The sequence below is a fragment of the Rhinoderma darwinii genome, chromosome 1, assembly GCF_050947455.1.
Source record: "Rhinoderma darwinii isolate aRhiDar2 chromosome 1, aRhiDar2.hap1, whole genome shotgun sequence".
Classification (NCBI taxonomy): domain Eukaryota; kingdom Metazoa; phylum Chordata; class Amphibia; order Anura; family Rhinodermatidae; genus Rhinoderma; species Rhinoderma darwinii.
The window spans coordinates 477,098,754-477,115,210 of NC_134687.1; positions in this window are offsets into that span (position 1 = coordinate 477,098,754).

The following is a 16,457-nucleotide window of genomic DNA, read 5'->3' on the forward strand; positions in this document are numbered from 1 at the left end:
AACACGGTATCACAATCCTAATTATACCGCCACCCACTTACCTAAACATGCACAGAAGTTACGTTACAACACAATACACATAAGTTACTTGTAATTCTCACACGCTCACTATCTCTGTCCCACTCCCTACTAATATAACTTTCCCTATACACTAAGGGTTAATACGGGAGAAGGAGGAACAAGGGGAATGGGTTTCTGTGTACCTGGGGATGTGCAGGTCAAGGGTCACTGCAAGGTACTTAGGGCACCAAGGGTACACAGGGTTCAGCAAGGGGTTAACTCAGGGACTCAAGGGTTAACTTTACTCAGGGAAGCAAGGGTTAACTTAGGGACAGTAACTTCAGGGACTCAGGGAGAGCGAGGGTTAACTTACTCAGGGACAGCAGGGGCACAAAGGGTTACTCAGGGAAGCAAGGGTTAACTTAGGGAGCAGGAGGACAGTAACTTCAGGGACTTAGGGAGAGCAAGGGTTAACTTACTCAGGGACAGCAGGGGCACAAAGGGTTACTCAGGGAAGCAAGAGTTAACTTAGGGACAGTAACTTCAGGGACTCAGGGAGAGCAAGGGTTAACTTACTCAGGGACAATAAGGGTTAACACAGGGACCCAGGGAGAGAGAGGGTTAAGTGTAGCTGTTGCTACACTTGATACTTAGCGTGACTCGTTGGTGGAAGCAGAAGCAGGAGCCGTAGTAGGAGACAGGAGACGTCGTTGGAGGAGAGAGGCAGGACAGGAGAGGTGAGCCGGTTCGTGGTGGTGTGGGAGGCAGGCAGGCCCCAGCTGCTCCTCATTGGTGGAGTGGTAAGGTCGTCTTCAGCTGCTGAGCGTACCGACGCAGGGCTATTTAACCATGTTGGTATGCTCGCAGCGGGGTACGAGTGGCGCTTGCCCCCGGCTAGCATGGGTCGGCATGGTAATAGTGTATCGCCAGCCGACTCATGAGCGCCCACGCAAGACCGTCCGTGCGCGCGGGAGATTTGAAATGGAGACAGGGGATAACTATCTCCTGTCTCCATGGTTTCCAAACAAAGCAGGGCAATTCTAATTGTCCTGCTATGTTTATAACCGTATTCATGACCAGGGCTGTTGTTGTTACAGCCCTGGCTCATGATTCATTATACGTATTATACATACACATTTTATATATATATATATATATATATATATATACACGACACTTCCCTTTACAGGGGGCCATGGAAAATGGTCAGATTAGGGAATGTTATAGGCCTGTCTAAAAAGATGTGCGTTTCAGGGCCCGTTTAAAACTGTGGATGTTGGGAATTAATCTGATTGTCTTGGGTAGCCCAATCCGGAGAACTGGTGCAGCACGAGTAGGGTGGTAGACAGAGATGTAAGGAGGTGCAGCACTGTGGAGAGCTTTGTGGGTGAGATTAATAAGTTTGAATTTAATTCTGAAGGGTATGGGCAACCAGTGCAGTGACTGGCACAGATTGGAGGCGTTGGTGTAGTGGTTGGTCAGAAAGACGAGCCTGACTGCTGCATTGAGGATAGATTGGAGAGGGGAGAGTTTGGTGAGGGGAAGACCGACTAGTAATGAGTTACAGTAGTCAAGAAGAGAGTGAATCAGAGCAACAATGAGAGTTTTGGCTGTTTCCTCCGTAAGAAAAGAGTGGATTCTGGAGATGTTTTTGAGGTGAAAATGACAGGAGCGTGCAAGTGATTGAATGTGCGAAGTAAAGACAAGATCAGAGTCAAAAATAACCCAGAGAAAGCGGGCGTGCTGCTTAGGAGCTATGGTAGGGCCGCACACTGAGATGGAGACATCATGTTTAGGGAGGTTAGTAGACGGTGGGAACACAGGGAGCTCCATTTAAGAAAGATTCAGTTTCAGATAGAGAAAGGACATGATGTTAGGGACAGTGGACAGACAATCACTGGTGTTTTGTATTAGGCCTCATGGACACGAACGTATTTTTTTTTCCTCCCGTAAAGACTGGCGTAAATACAGGTCCTTGGTCACACGTATTCGACCCGTATTCCACCAGTATTTACGGACCCGTGCCCATAAATACGGGTCCGGTGACACCCGTATTCCACCCGTATTTACGGGCACGTTTTCGCTGCAAAATTGCACTGCAGTAATCGGCAGCCCTTCTCTCTATCAGTGCAGGATAAAGAGAAGGGACAGCCCTTTCTGCAGTAAAAGTAAAAGAAATTCATACTTACCCGGCCGTTGTCTTGGTGACGCGTCCCTCTTTCGACATCCAGCCCGACCTCCCTGGATGATGCGGCAGTCCATGTGAACGCTGCAGCCTGTGATTGGCCTGTGATTGGCTGCAGCGGTCACATAGGCTGAAACGTCATCCCAGGAGGCCGGACTGGAGGAAGAAGCAGGGATTTGTGGGTAAGTATGAACGTCTTTTTTTTTTTTTTTTTTACAGGTTGATTTTTATTGTGATCGATAGCCACTGTGCAGGGTGCTGAAAGAGTTGCTGCCGATCGTTTAACTCTTTCAGCACCCTGGACAGTGACTATCCCTTGACATCGCCTAGCAACGCTCCCGTAATTATGGGTGCACACACGGCGAGAGTAGACCAAGTGTTCCAGGAGTTTGGAGATGAAGGGCAGATTAGAGACTGGTCGGTAGTTAGCAGCGCTGGATGGGTCAAGAGTTGTTTTTTTCAGTAATGGGTTTATAATGGCATGTTTAAAAGAGGAGGGAAATATTCCAGAAGAAAGAGAGAGGTTAAATATTTTAGTCAGGTGACTAGTGACAGCCAGGGAGAGGGACTGGAGGAGGTGTGAGGGGATAGGATCACTAGGGCAGGTAGTAGGACGAGAAGAAGAGAGGAGCCTAGAGAGGACTTCTTCTGTTATTGGAGTCATCTCATTATCATTATATGCAGTATTAGGGCTTATTCAGACAAACGTTGAAATTGTCTGTATGGTGGACGTTGTTTTTTTTTTAACGGCCACAAAACACGCCTATGTGTAATTCTATAGGGGTTCCCCGCGAACATTGTTTTAACAAACCATGTGAACGGACCGTGAAAAAGTAGGACATTTATTGTACGTTTGTATGTATGCCATAATGTGGTTTATCTAATTTATGCACTGTGCCTTTTTTAAATGCTGGGGTGTTGTGCTGTTTTTGTGCAGGGGGCATTCCCGAAAAAGTGTGGCCTATCTGGTCTGATATGTGTTTATGTGGCCAGTAAGGCCTTGTTCACACGGCATGTAGTAGACGCGTTTTACGCATGAAGAATTGACCTGACAGTTTTTTGTTTTTTTTTACACCGTGTTTTTTAAACACGCGCGTAAAAAAAACGAGTCGTACGCACTACAATGCATTTTCCCATTGGTCAATGGGAAGCTTCAAGCATGCATTTTTCGGCAACTTAAACGCGTCATAAACACGCCGTGGGAAGAAGGCCTTATTGCGTTGTAACGTTGCTTTTGCATAGGTGAGGCAGAGTGATGGTTGGCTAGCTGGCAAACTAAATTGTTTAGATCCCGTTTTTGTATTCATACCTCTTTGAAAATAAAATTAAATAATTAAGAAAAAAACAAAACTAAAAACCGTTTGGAAAGGTAGAGAAACCTGGCTATAGAGTGAGCTGCTCTGGCTGCGACAAGCACTAGCATTGGGCCTGAATCTGTGGGTCCTGGAGCCAATTGTGGGTGATGGACAGAAACTTTCACGTGTGTTTGCAGAGTCATGTGAGCTGTGGTGGGTGACTGGCAGGAGCCTCCCCACGTGTGCCAGTGTCAGCAAGCCAGCGTGGCCTAGTATTTGCCAAACATCCCTTGTATAAAGGAGGATCACCATGGCTCTATCCTTCATCGTGAAAGTCATCAAATGCCTGCCTGAGTAGTTTTGTTCCAAGAGACTGCCTCTCTGTAAGAGAAGTGGTCATTTTCCTGATGTGGCTGGTTGTGCTGCTAACACCGGCCTAGTAAAGTTCAGTTGCCGCAAAATCTCCTGGTATCCTTTCCATCTTTTCTGTGACACCCCTGCCATGGCCGTGCACAACCTAGGCTCCAAACGTACACATTCACAAAAGGTGATGGACACAGCTCCTCTCCTCCCCCGCCCTGTCATGTTGCCTCTGCACAGGTCACAGAGCATGCCCAGTAAACTCTCCTATAGACGTTTATGAACCTCTCCAGTCTACAGGTTCTTATGGTCCATGTGGATGCTGTCGAGCATATCTGTAAATGCTGTTAACAGCAGCTCAGGCAAGATGGCTGCCCCCACAATCATTTACAGTAAATCAGCCAATTTCCATGGGTCCTGCTTCTGAAAATTTGTTTTATTTTTACCTCTTGCAAGTTGAAGTATATGCGTTTGACTTGTCCCTTTTTTTTTTTTTTTCTGTGTGTGTGTGTGGATTTATGTTGGTTCAGATGGTTGCCTATACTATGTCGGACCAAAAAATGAAGAGAAAAGGGAAGTGGTTGTGGACCCAGAAAGAAGACACCATATTTTCTTAGCGAGCCATCTCACGGAGTCTGGCCATCATTTAGGGCAGAAGAAAACCGTGAACAGGATTCAAAGCAGATATTATTGGCTTGGGATTGTGAAGGATGTAATAGACTGGGTAAGCCTCCTTTTACCAGTAATGATACCAGTGTATAGAGAAGACTAACTTCTTATGTCACATGATACTCTTGGTATCACGGAAAAGGGACTTGTTAAATTGGGGCTAGAGGATATATGAAATTCAGTGTTTGTGGTTAAGTTAAGTAAATGATTACCCAAATTTTTTATTCATCTCAACTCAAGTTGTCTTAGTCTTGAGTTCGGCTAGGGCTATGTGGCGACTTTGGCCACGACACAGGTTGCACGGCCAAAGACTGATGTCGCACTGCCTACATTGCAGGTAATGAAAGAGAATGTGGACCTGCAGGTTACTGCACGTGCGACTTGTGTGGTGACCAAAGTTGCCCTGTCGCCCTAGCCTACAGACTGGTTTACATGGGCAGATTTCTACCCATAACGAGCACCAATCGACAGTATAACAAGTCGATCTGCAGGTTAGCAGGCTCTTTCACATTTGCCTATGCTTTCTGTATGGGGATCAACGATCGCTAATATGATCATTCAGTCCCCATCAGTTTGAATCGTTGTTGGCATCGCGTAGCCTGTTTACACGAGGAGATGTGATGCCAACAACCATGATTTTATAGCCTGCACAAACTATGTGATCAGCCGATAAAGGAGCGTTTGATCATTTGTCAGCTGGTCGCTTCCTAGTTTAAACAGGCCAATAATCGGGAACGAGCATTCGGAAAAACGATCGCTTGGCCAATTATTGGCCGGTGTAATTGGGCCTTTACTTGTTACAGCTGGTAAAATTTATTCCATGAGAAATGTATCGCTTTCCCGCTGTCATTTGGACATTCTCTATTTGTAAGTTATGTTACCAGTATATGCATATATAAGCAGTTGAACAAATGTTATACGTATGAAAATTTATTTCTGTCTTTAAAGGATTATTCACTTTCTCGGCTGTTTCAGTTACTCCCGTAGGTGAAAGAAGCGACTCCACCTTTCCATTCATTCCCCACCTGAATGCGACGGCATTGAGACGGGACAATAGTCGGTTATCCCCTGCTTTTGAGATAGTTGTGGGCCCCAGAGCTGGGACTCGTATCTATCAGACATTAATGGAATATCAAATGGATATGCCATAAATGTCGATGGTGGGAATACTCCTTTAAATGAGGCTATACACTACATATTACATAAGGAAACACTAACCAGACGTTTTTCCACCATATCAATCCTTTATTAAAACCTCGTCATGACCAGTTCGTCACTCCGTACGCATCCGTTTTAAATATACTGCTTGGTATTCCTTGGAAATTTTACATGGCCGAATAATTATTTCTCTGACTTAAAGGGAACCTTTTACTAGATTATAGGGCACTAAACCACGAGCATGTCGTTCTACTGCTGGGGAATAGTGTCCTAAACATGCCCGTCTCAAAGCTGTTTCAACATTTTGTTTAAAAGAAGTTCTAATACAGCGTATGTAAATTACCAGAGGAGAGTCTTGAGATTAGTCCAATGGCATCCTGCACATGCTCCATACTCTACTGAAGCGGAGGCCGGTAAACCTGGACTCCTCTCAGGACTCTTCTCTGGTAATTTACACTCCGTGCACTGGTTAAGGTCCCTAAAATGTAGTGACCGGTTCCTTTTAAGGTCTCATGCACACAACCGTAATTTTGATCCGCAATTACGGATCCGTAATTGCAGATCAAAGTACTGATCCATTCATTTCTATGGCCCGCGGACACCTTCCCGTATTTTTACGGGAAGCTGTCCGTGCCGTAGAAATGATCTTCAAAAAATAGTACTTGTCCTATTTTTTTTAATTTAGGGACCGTACTTCTATACTTTATAATGGAAGCACAGCCCGCAAATGCGGGTGATCGTCTGTGGCCTGTGATTACGGCTGTGTACAGCGGGCCTTAGCGTTATACTTAGAGATGAGAGTGGGTATTGGCTTCACCTCTAGTGAGTACAGACAGGCAAACAACATAAGATGGATAAAATGTGTCAATACACATTAGAAACTCTTTTGACTGAGGGTTATCTCTCCCAATTCACCTATAATCCTGTGGTCTGATGGTCATTTAGCTCTGGTTATTTGGCGAAATGGTTATAATACATTGTGTTAGGTCTTAATGCTGACTTACCGAAAGTGCCACAGTCATGTGCTTCATCTTAGCTAAACCATGGTAAAACCGTATGCGCTTTTGCCGCACTGTTCTCAGCAACAAAGGCAACTACCACAGCTCAGCCGTAGCGTGTACAGGCACCCTTACTCTGATTTTCTAACACTGACGTTTAGCCTTCGTTTGAATACTTTTCTATTTTTGTTGTAATGCAGATCAAAGTATGTGAAACATGTCAGAATGCTGAATATCACAAATATCCATCTAAGAAATGCAAACCTATAAAAGCGGACAGTCCATGGGAAATATTGGGTATGACACTGCAGGGTAAGTATCTTTCCACGCTTACACTGCTGGAGAACACGTGGAACATGACAACTAAGGCCACTTTAATACTTTGGTCACTATTTGTAAGCCAAAAGCACGAGTAGGAAATAATCTGATTAAAACTGATTTGCACATCTATGTTTGGGCTCACTCCTAGTTTTGGCTTACCAATACTGACCAAAATATGCCCGTGTTAAAGTGGGCTATCAAAACTACAAGGAAAGCATGCATTTATAGTGGCGTAAACTCCGCTTTGTACATAGTGTTGAATCCTGTTCATCATTTGTTAGAAAATATCATTTTACTTTTCATTATTCAATTTGTATCATGGCCATGGTGCCACGTAACTTGACTATTGGCACATGCTACACACATTTTGGATTATATCAGGAAACTATAATTTATTCCATCTGATTTCCCAGGGCCGTTTCCTACCACTTCTCAACTCAATACCTATGTTATAACAATAACGGACTTCTTCACAAAATGGACTGAAGCCATGCCTATCCCCACAAATGATGCACTCTCTATCGCCAAAGCACTTTCTTCCATTTATTACAGGTTTGGACTTTGTTTGTATCTCTGGTCAGAATTTCAATTTGTGTGTGTGTGTGTGTGTATGTATGTATGTGTGTGTATATATATAATATTAGCATTTTAGCTGTGTATATGATTGCAACATAAACACATCATTTTTGTCATTCATTTATTAAATTCTTGTTAATGCAGATTTGGGGCTGCAAAAAATATTCATTTCAATCAAACCTGGGACTTCTGTGAGGAGGTATGAAAAATGGTGGCATAACAAGGAAAAAAAATCGAAGTGGTAAAGTATAATTTGGAATCTCCTAGATAAGTTATACTGCATGAAGGAAATAACCGGGCTTGTATTTGTCTTCCTATATGGGCTAATACTAGATTTTAAGAGGGATAATTGCATATTGTTCTAAATAGAATATGCTTACTATATGTACTGTGTTCATATGAATAAAACTCGATTGATGGCTATCAATAAAAAATAAATGTTGTTATTTCATGGAAAATACATGTATTTATGAAAACGGACATGTCAGGATAGCTGAGGTCCTCCTAAACCAAGAAAATGTTTGCCTCCGCTTTTGGGATAGGTACATAATGTTTACAGAATAGACGCTATTTTTTTCCTCTTTCTAGATTAGTAGGCTGCTTTGTGAAAGATGGAACATTTCTCAAACATTGACAGCAGCAGACACCAATGACCCCACAGGATTACATGGTCAGACCTATGAGCTGCTGAAGTCTTCTATAAAGAGGGTGGTGAATGACAACCAGGAGAACTGGGATGAGCAATTGGATCCCATGTTATTTCGGTTCCGGACACTGGTTAATCCAGTAACCAAATATGCACCTTTTTACCTTATGTTTAACAGGAATGTCCAAATTTCTAGCACGGTAGGTACCTCACTTTGGTCGTATTTGATATGAAATTTGTAGATCCCTGAATGTGTTTTATTTTTTATTTTTTTTTACTTCTCCAGGTTATAAGATAAACAGTATACTTTAAACGCAATAGGTTACAGCGAACAGTAGATATGCAACATAGATTAGTCTCGATAATAACAAATACAGACACAGTAGATAAGCAATATACAGTAGTAACAACCAGGACATGATCCGGCTGCAGCTAAAATCCCAACCGTGAGAGGGTATGGAGTATCACTTCATAGTAGACAAAACCTGAACACAACAATGCATGTCAATAAAAGTGACTAACATGGGGTAGCAATACAACAGTGGTTTTTAGTAGGCGAGTAAGAGCAAATTAAAGGGGTTCTCTGAGATTTTAATCCTAAGTATAGGCCATCAATATTAGTCATGAAAACCCCTTTCACTGGTTCCCGTGCTTAACAGCATGACGAGCATAGACGTCCTGCTGATCGCACGGGCACAGCAAGTGTGCCTGTATGATCAGGTTTGGGGCAATTTCTGTAATACACAGCCTCACTGATTTCGGCATTCAAATCGAAAGAGGAAGCGGGACCCCCTTTGATCGCGTCAAAGGAGATCCCTGAGATGTGATCGAGTGACATATCTTCTATAGACAATTGTCCATTGCAGGACCCCAGGCCTGTCTGACCATAGACCATATTTCCTGTTGTTAGGGCATACACTGGGTATGCACTAACAACTGCCTATCTAATGTGCTGACATATAGATATATGCCAGTACATTATAGGTAAAAAAATCCCCCTATATATATATGTACGTACGTACGTACGTACGTACGTACGTACGTACGTACGTACGTGTGTGTATATATATATATATACACGCATACATATAAATATACACACACATATATATATACACACACACATACATATACACACACACACGTGTGTGTGTGTGTGTGTGTGTGTATATATATATATATATATATATATACAGTGAAGGAAATAAGTATTTGATCCCTTGCTGATTTTGTAAGTTTGCCCACTGTCAAAGACACGAACAGTCTAGAATTTTTAGGCTAGGTTAATTTTACCAGTGAGAGATAGATTATATAAAAAAAAAAAAAAAGAAAATCACATTGTCAAAATTATATATATTTATTTGCATTGTGCACAGAGAAATAAGTATTTGATCCCTTTGGCAAACAAGACTTAATACTTGGTGGCAAAACCCTTGTTGGCAAGCACAACAGTCAGACGTTTTTTGTAGTTGATGATGAGGTTTGCACACATGTTAGATGGAATTTTGGCCCACTCCTCTTTGCAGATCATCTGTAAATCATTACGATTTCGAGGCTGTCGCTTGGCAACTCGGATCTTCAGCTCCCTCCATAAGTTTTCGATGGGATTAAGGTATGGAGACTGGCTAGGCCACTCCATGACCTTAATGTGCTTCTTTTTGAGCCACTCCTTTGTTGCCTTGGCTGTATGTTTCGGGTCATTGTTGTGCTGGAAGACCCAGGAACGGGCCATTTTTAATGTCCTGGTGGAGGGAAGGAGGTTGTCACTCAGGATTTGACGGTACATGGCTCCATCCATTCTCCCATTGATGCGGTGAAGTAGTCCTGTGCCCTTAGCAGAGAAACACCCCCAAAACATAATGTTTCCACCTCCATGCTTAACAGTGGGGATGGTGTTCTTTGGGTCATAGGCAGCATTTCTCTTCCTCCAAACACGGCGAGTAGAGTTAATGCCAAAGAGCTCAATTTTAGTCTCATCTGACCACAGCACCTTCTCCCAATCACTCTCAGAATCATCCAAATGTTCATTTGCAAACTTCAGATGGGCCTGTACATGTGCCTTCTTGAGCAGGGGGACCTTGCGGGCACTGCAGGATTTTAATCCATTACGGCGTAATGTGTTACCAATGGTTTTCTTGGTGACTGTGGTCCCAGCTGCCTTGAGATCATTAACAAGTTCCCCCCGTGTAGTTTTTGGCTGTGCTCTCACTTTCCTCAGGATCAAGGATACCCCACGAGGTGAGATTTTGCATGGAGCCCCAGATCGATGTCGATTGACAGTCATTTTGTATGTCTTCCATTTTCTTACTATTGCACCAACAGTTGTCTCCTTCTCACCCAGCGTCTTACTTATGGTTTTGTAGCCCATTCCAGCCTTGTGCAGGTCTATGATCTTGTCCCTGACATCCTTAGAAAGCTCTTTGGTCTTGCCCATGTTGTAGAGGTTAGAGCCAGACTGATTAATTGAGTCTGGGGACAGGAGTCTTTTATACAGGTGACCATTTAAGACAGCTGTCTTTAATGTAGGCACCAAGTTGATTTGGAGCGTGTAACTGGTCTGGAGGAGGCTGAACTCTTAATGGTTGGTAGGGGATCAAATACTTATTTCTCTGTGCACAATGCAAATAAATATATATAATTTTGACAATGTGATTTTTCTTTTTTTTTTTTTTTTATATAATCTATCTCTCGCTGGTAAAATTAACCTAGCCTAAAAATTCTAGACTGTTCATGACTTTGACAGTGGGCAAACTTACAAAATCAGCAAGAGATCAAATACTTATTTCCTTCACTGTGTGTATATATATATATATATATATATATGTGTGTGTGTGTATATACACAGACACACACACACATATATATATATATATATATATACATATATACACGCGCGCGCACACACACATATATATATATATACACGCGCACACACACATACTATATATATGTATGTGTGTATATATATATATATATATATATGCGTGTGTGTGTGTGTGTGTATATATATATATACATTCGTGTGTGTGTATATATATATGTGTGTGTGTGTGTGTGTGTGTGTGTGTGTGTGTGTGTGTGTGTATATATATATATATATATAAGTTCAGATAGATAGAAAAACACAGCACTCAAGGCAAAACTGAACATCAGGCCATGTGCACGTTACCAGTAGAAGGAGGAATCAACTCCTTGGGATCTAATAACAGGAACAGAGAACAAGTAACAGCACCAGGACTTCAGTGTTAGGGAGTTGTTGGTTTATTCACCACCAGGTGGAAAGAATAAGCTCAATATCTCCTTCTCCCAGCATATTTCAAGCAAAGGTGCACGTGTGAGGATTCATAAAGTCCAGATAGATGGAAAAAACATTCTTTCCACCTGGTGGTGAATAAACCAACATCTCCCTAACACTGAAGTCCTGGTGCTGTTACATGTTCTCTGTTCCTGATATATATATAGATATATATATATATATATATATATATATATATATATATATATATATATATATATACACACACACACACACGTTCTCCACAGAGGGGATACAGAAACAACTGTCACTAACTACTTATGAGCAGACACATGACTATCATACATTTAAAATGAAGGTCGCAGCACAGCCTCCTGACATATAACTGTGTGACCGTTATGTGTCTGCTCATCGGTAGTTCATAACATAAGTTTCTGTATCCCCATCCGTGGAGAACCTATTTGGTACAGTCCATAAATCAGGAAGTGAAGAGGCTGACTCTCCAGTACATTAACTGCTGCAGATTTTATCAGGTCAGAGTGAGGTCATGTGACCCAACTAAAGAAAAGAATTGAAAAAATTATCTGAGAGAACTAGTGGAGAATGTCCCAGATGTGGGAGACCATATGTAGGTTTTACTCATTTGTGAAGAGGCTGACTCTTTATCTACATTAAAGTGTTGGTCCGGGCACGGGGCGGTTCTTCATACTGATGACCTATCCACAGGATAGGTCATCCGTATATGATCGGTGGGGGTCTGACACCCAGACCCCGTACCGATCAGCTGTTCCGGCTGCTTCCGAGCTCCGGATGTTATGCAGGGGCCGGTGTCCGAAGCGGATGGCTCCCAACACTGCATACCGGCTGTACTGCAACTCTGCTCCTATTCACTTAAATAGGAGCAGAGCTGCAGTACTGCAGCACGACTGCTTTACTGTGACAGGAGCCATCTGCTTCTGGCAAGGACATCAGGTGCCCGGAGCAGCTGATCAGTCCGGGTATCCCCACCGATCATATACTGATGACCTATCGTGGCTAAATCATTAGTATTAAAAAACGTGTCCGGACTACCACTTTGACTGCTGTAGATTTTATCAGGTCAGGGTGAGAATAGCTAAGGTAATATAGCTTCAGGTCAGAATAGCTAAGGTAATATATTTAAAACTAATTTGTACCTAATGATAGGGAAAAAGGCCCGGAGTGCTTCTTTAATCAGTTTTTGTTATTGAATGATCAGAGTGAAGCTGTGGATGAATCCAATTCTCTTGAAGGTGTGTGCCCCAGGAATGATAATTTGGTCCAGCACACCTCTGGAGTGCAACTACAGAGGACAGCAGTAAGACAGATGGTAGGTTTCATACATATCCTAGCATTCATATGGAGCTTGAGACATTTCCAGAATAATTTATGTACATTTTGATGCTTTTTGTTTTTTTGGGCGGGGCTGTGACTGGAGCCATTAAAATATAACTAAAAGCCAGGGCTCCATGGTGTCATAGGATTACTACAAACAAACGCTGCTTGGCTGTCTCCGTTACTCCCATACAACAGGATGGAGAGAGTCGCACGCACGCGCAGCCCCCCTCCACTAATCCTTGTATGGGATCAGCAGGTTGCAGCAGCAGCACCAGGCAAGGCGGAGATCAGGTGACCTCTGTTCTCGATATAGGCGTGGATCCCAGAGCTGGGACCGGCATCTTTTAGACATTTATGGCATATCCTGCGGATATGCCATAAATGTCTAAGTTGGGAATACCCATTTAAGCTCGCGTAGAATTACCTTGTCTAAATACAATTGTAGCAAACCCTTAATGTAAAGAAGTATTAGTTCGGTTTTCAGCTTCTGGATGTAAGGCTCGGTCCCCAGTGTATTTGAGCCTTCCGTCAGAGATATGTTTTAAACATAATAAACTTTAGCCCTATAGAAATTTTAATTTTGCCACAATTTGAGGACTCGCAATGGACCCTATACTAAACCAGCGGTCTGCTGGTCATCTGTGGGGAATTTAAGATTTCCCCCAGACGTTCATGATGTTATCAGATAGCTCCCATGAACAATTCCATTAATACCATAATATTCAAGTAAATTCAAGGCTTTTCCTGTTTAGTACATCTGTGTAGGGGAGACTTGTCATTGTATATTGTATTCTTTCTTCTGTAGGTTTTGGCAAAATTATCAGCTGTTGACCCACAACAGAGGAAGACTGCTCAGAAGTCCAAGAGAAGCTCAGTACCTATAACTTTTCAAGCCCAAGAAGATGTGTTCGACCCTGTTGCAGACCAGACTTTGAAAAAGTTTAAGCACAACCACATAGTTTCATTTAAATTTGAGACGGTTCTGTCCCCAGAGGGGAATGTTGAAAAGGACAGTTGAAGTTTTGGTGCTCCTATGCCTGCCTTGAAGGCCACATTACAACTTTCAGCATGTAAGACTTAGGGTATGTTCACACGCTTAACAAAAAATGGCTGTAAAATACGGAGCTGTTTTCAAGGGAAAACTTCTGATTTTCAGCAGTTTTTTAAGCAACTTGCGTTTTTAGCGGCGTTTTTTACGGCCATTTTTGGAGTTGTTTTTCTTTTGAGTCAATAAAAAACGGCTCCAAAAACGGCTCAAGAAGTGACATGCACTTCTTTTTACAAGGCGTTTTTTATGCAGCTATTTTTAAAAATGGCCACGTAAAAAACGCCCCGTCCAAACGGAACGCCGTTTTTCCCAATGAAATCAACGGGCAGATGTTTGGAGGCGCTCAGCCTCCGCATTTTTAGCCATTTTTCGGAGTGTTTACGGCCTGAAAAACTGCTGAAAATAGGTTTGTGTGAACATACCCTTATACACACACACGGGTTGCAGAATTAAAAGTATACAATATATTTACCTTCCCAGTCTTCATTGTCTACTCATATTTGGCGGGGCTGGATGCTAAGTTTTCACTGTATGATTGTTAAAAATGTTTTGAACGTCTCTATTAAAGATGTGTTATTTGGATATTGTGCACATGGTTTCCCTCTGCTTACGTTTTAGAAAGCAGCCATGTATTAAACATGGATCTAAAAGTCATTACAAATATGGCTATACTAAGGGCTCATGCACACTACAGTATTAAGTACAACCTCCGAGTTGTATGGAGCCATATACGGCGCTTATAAATCTCTAAGGGGCCCTATTTTACCAAATTTCATACTGAGGAACACAGATTTTTTTTTCTGTGGAGTTCAGTTTGAATGTGACAGAAAAAAAATTGCGCCGTGCGTTCTCCATAAGATGCTATATTACAGAGGTATCTCCCTAATATTGTATAATATGGAGGTACCATAAGGCAACAGAGTGCCTAAGGCATCAGAATACGTAGCAGCAGGGGGTTTGTGTGCCTCCACGTGGACTGCTGTGTGCATGAGGCCTGTTTCTGATTTGTGTCTAATGGATCATTAAATATGACCACACTCTCTTTTTAGATTCTTGTATATTGCTTGTTTTATGAACGTTTCTACAATTTGATACTGAAAATGTTTTCTAAAAAATGTTTTACTTTTGTCTCAATTCCATATCATTACTTGTAGTCTGTAGTTGGTTATGTTTGCATCCAAGTATTTTCCATATACATATACTATGGGTACACCTTGCAGGTGTAAATAAAAGTATTACAATCTATATTTGATAGACTATTATTATTAGACCACCGTTAAAGGGGTTGTCCGACGGCCCGAAACAAAACTGAAATCTCCCTAAACCCATACAAAATTCCTTGCACGACTGTAGTTTTCATCCGTAATTACAGATCAGGTAATTACGGATGAAATTGCGGACCCATTTAATTTCAATAGGCCACTGACACCTTACCGTAAATTTACGAATGTGTGTCCGGGCCATAGAAATAATCCGCAAAATACAGAACGTGTCCTATTTTTGTCCGCAATTGCGGCACGGACTCACCCAAAGAAGTCTATAGGCGCTTCTGCAATTGCAGAGGGCTACCGATGTGCATCCGTATTTGCGGACTGTAAAGAACCCTTACGGTCGTGTGCATTAGCCTTGTGCTAATAGATCATTATTTAAAGAAAAAGGATATTTTGGTGCTTTTAACCCCTTCAGGACTGAGCCTGTTTTGGCCTTAAGAACGAAGCCGATTTTTTTCAAATCTGACGTGTCACTTTATGTGGTAATAACTTGGCAATGCTTTTACCTATCCAAGTGATTCTGCTCTGACCCCACAGTTTTTTTTGCTGAATTCATTGTAATTAGTCTGTGAAGATCAAAATCTTTTTTTTCTGAAAAAAACATAGACATTTTTAATTTTTACAAGGAATAAAGGAGAAAAAGCAGCCTAACATTTGTAAAGCAATTTCTTCCGATTACAGCAATACCCTATATGTGGTAATAAACTGCTGTTTGGACCCACGGCAGGGCTTAGAAGGGAAGGAGCGCTATTTGGCTTTTGGAGCTCAAATTTAGCTGAAATGGTTTTCGGGTGTCATGTCGCATTTGCAAAGCCCCTGAGGGACCAAATAAGTGGAAACCCCCAAAAGTGAAGTTACCCCATTTGGGAAACAACACCACTTAAGGAATCTATCAAGGGGTATAGTGAGCATTTGGCCCCCACAGTTTTTTTGCAGAATTTATTAGAATTAGGCTGTGAAAATGAATATCAACGTTATTTCCACTGAAATGTTGATTTATTTTTTTTTCTATTTTCACAAAGAATAAAGGAGTAAAAATCACCCCCCCCCCTTGTTTGTAAAACAATTTCTCCCGAGTACGGCCATACCCCAAATGTGGTCATAAATGTTTTTTTTATTAGAAATTAATTAACCATTCCCGGACTGATCCATTTTTTTCTTTTTAGTTTTTCCTCCCCGCGTTCCAAGAGCCATAACTTTTTGTTTATTTTTCCGTCAATAGAGTGGTGTGAGGGCTTATTTCTTGCGGGGAGAGTTTTAGTTTCTATTGACACTATTTAATGTACTGGGAAACTGAAAATAAAATTCTTTGCAGGCA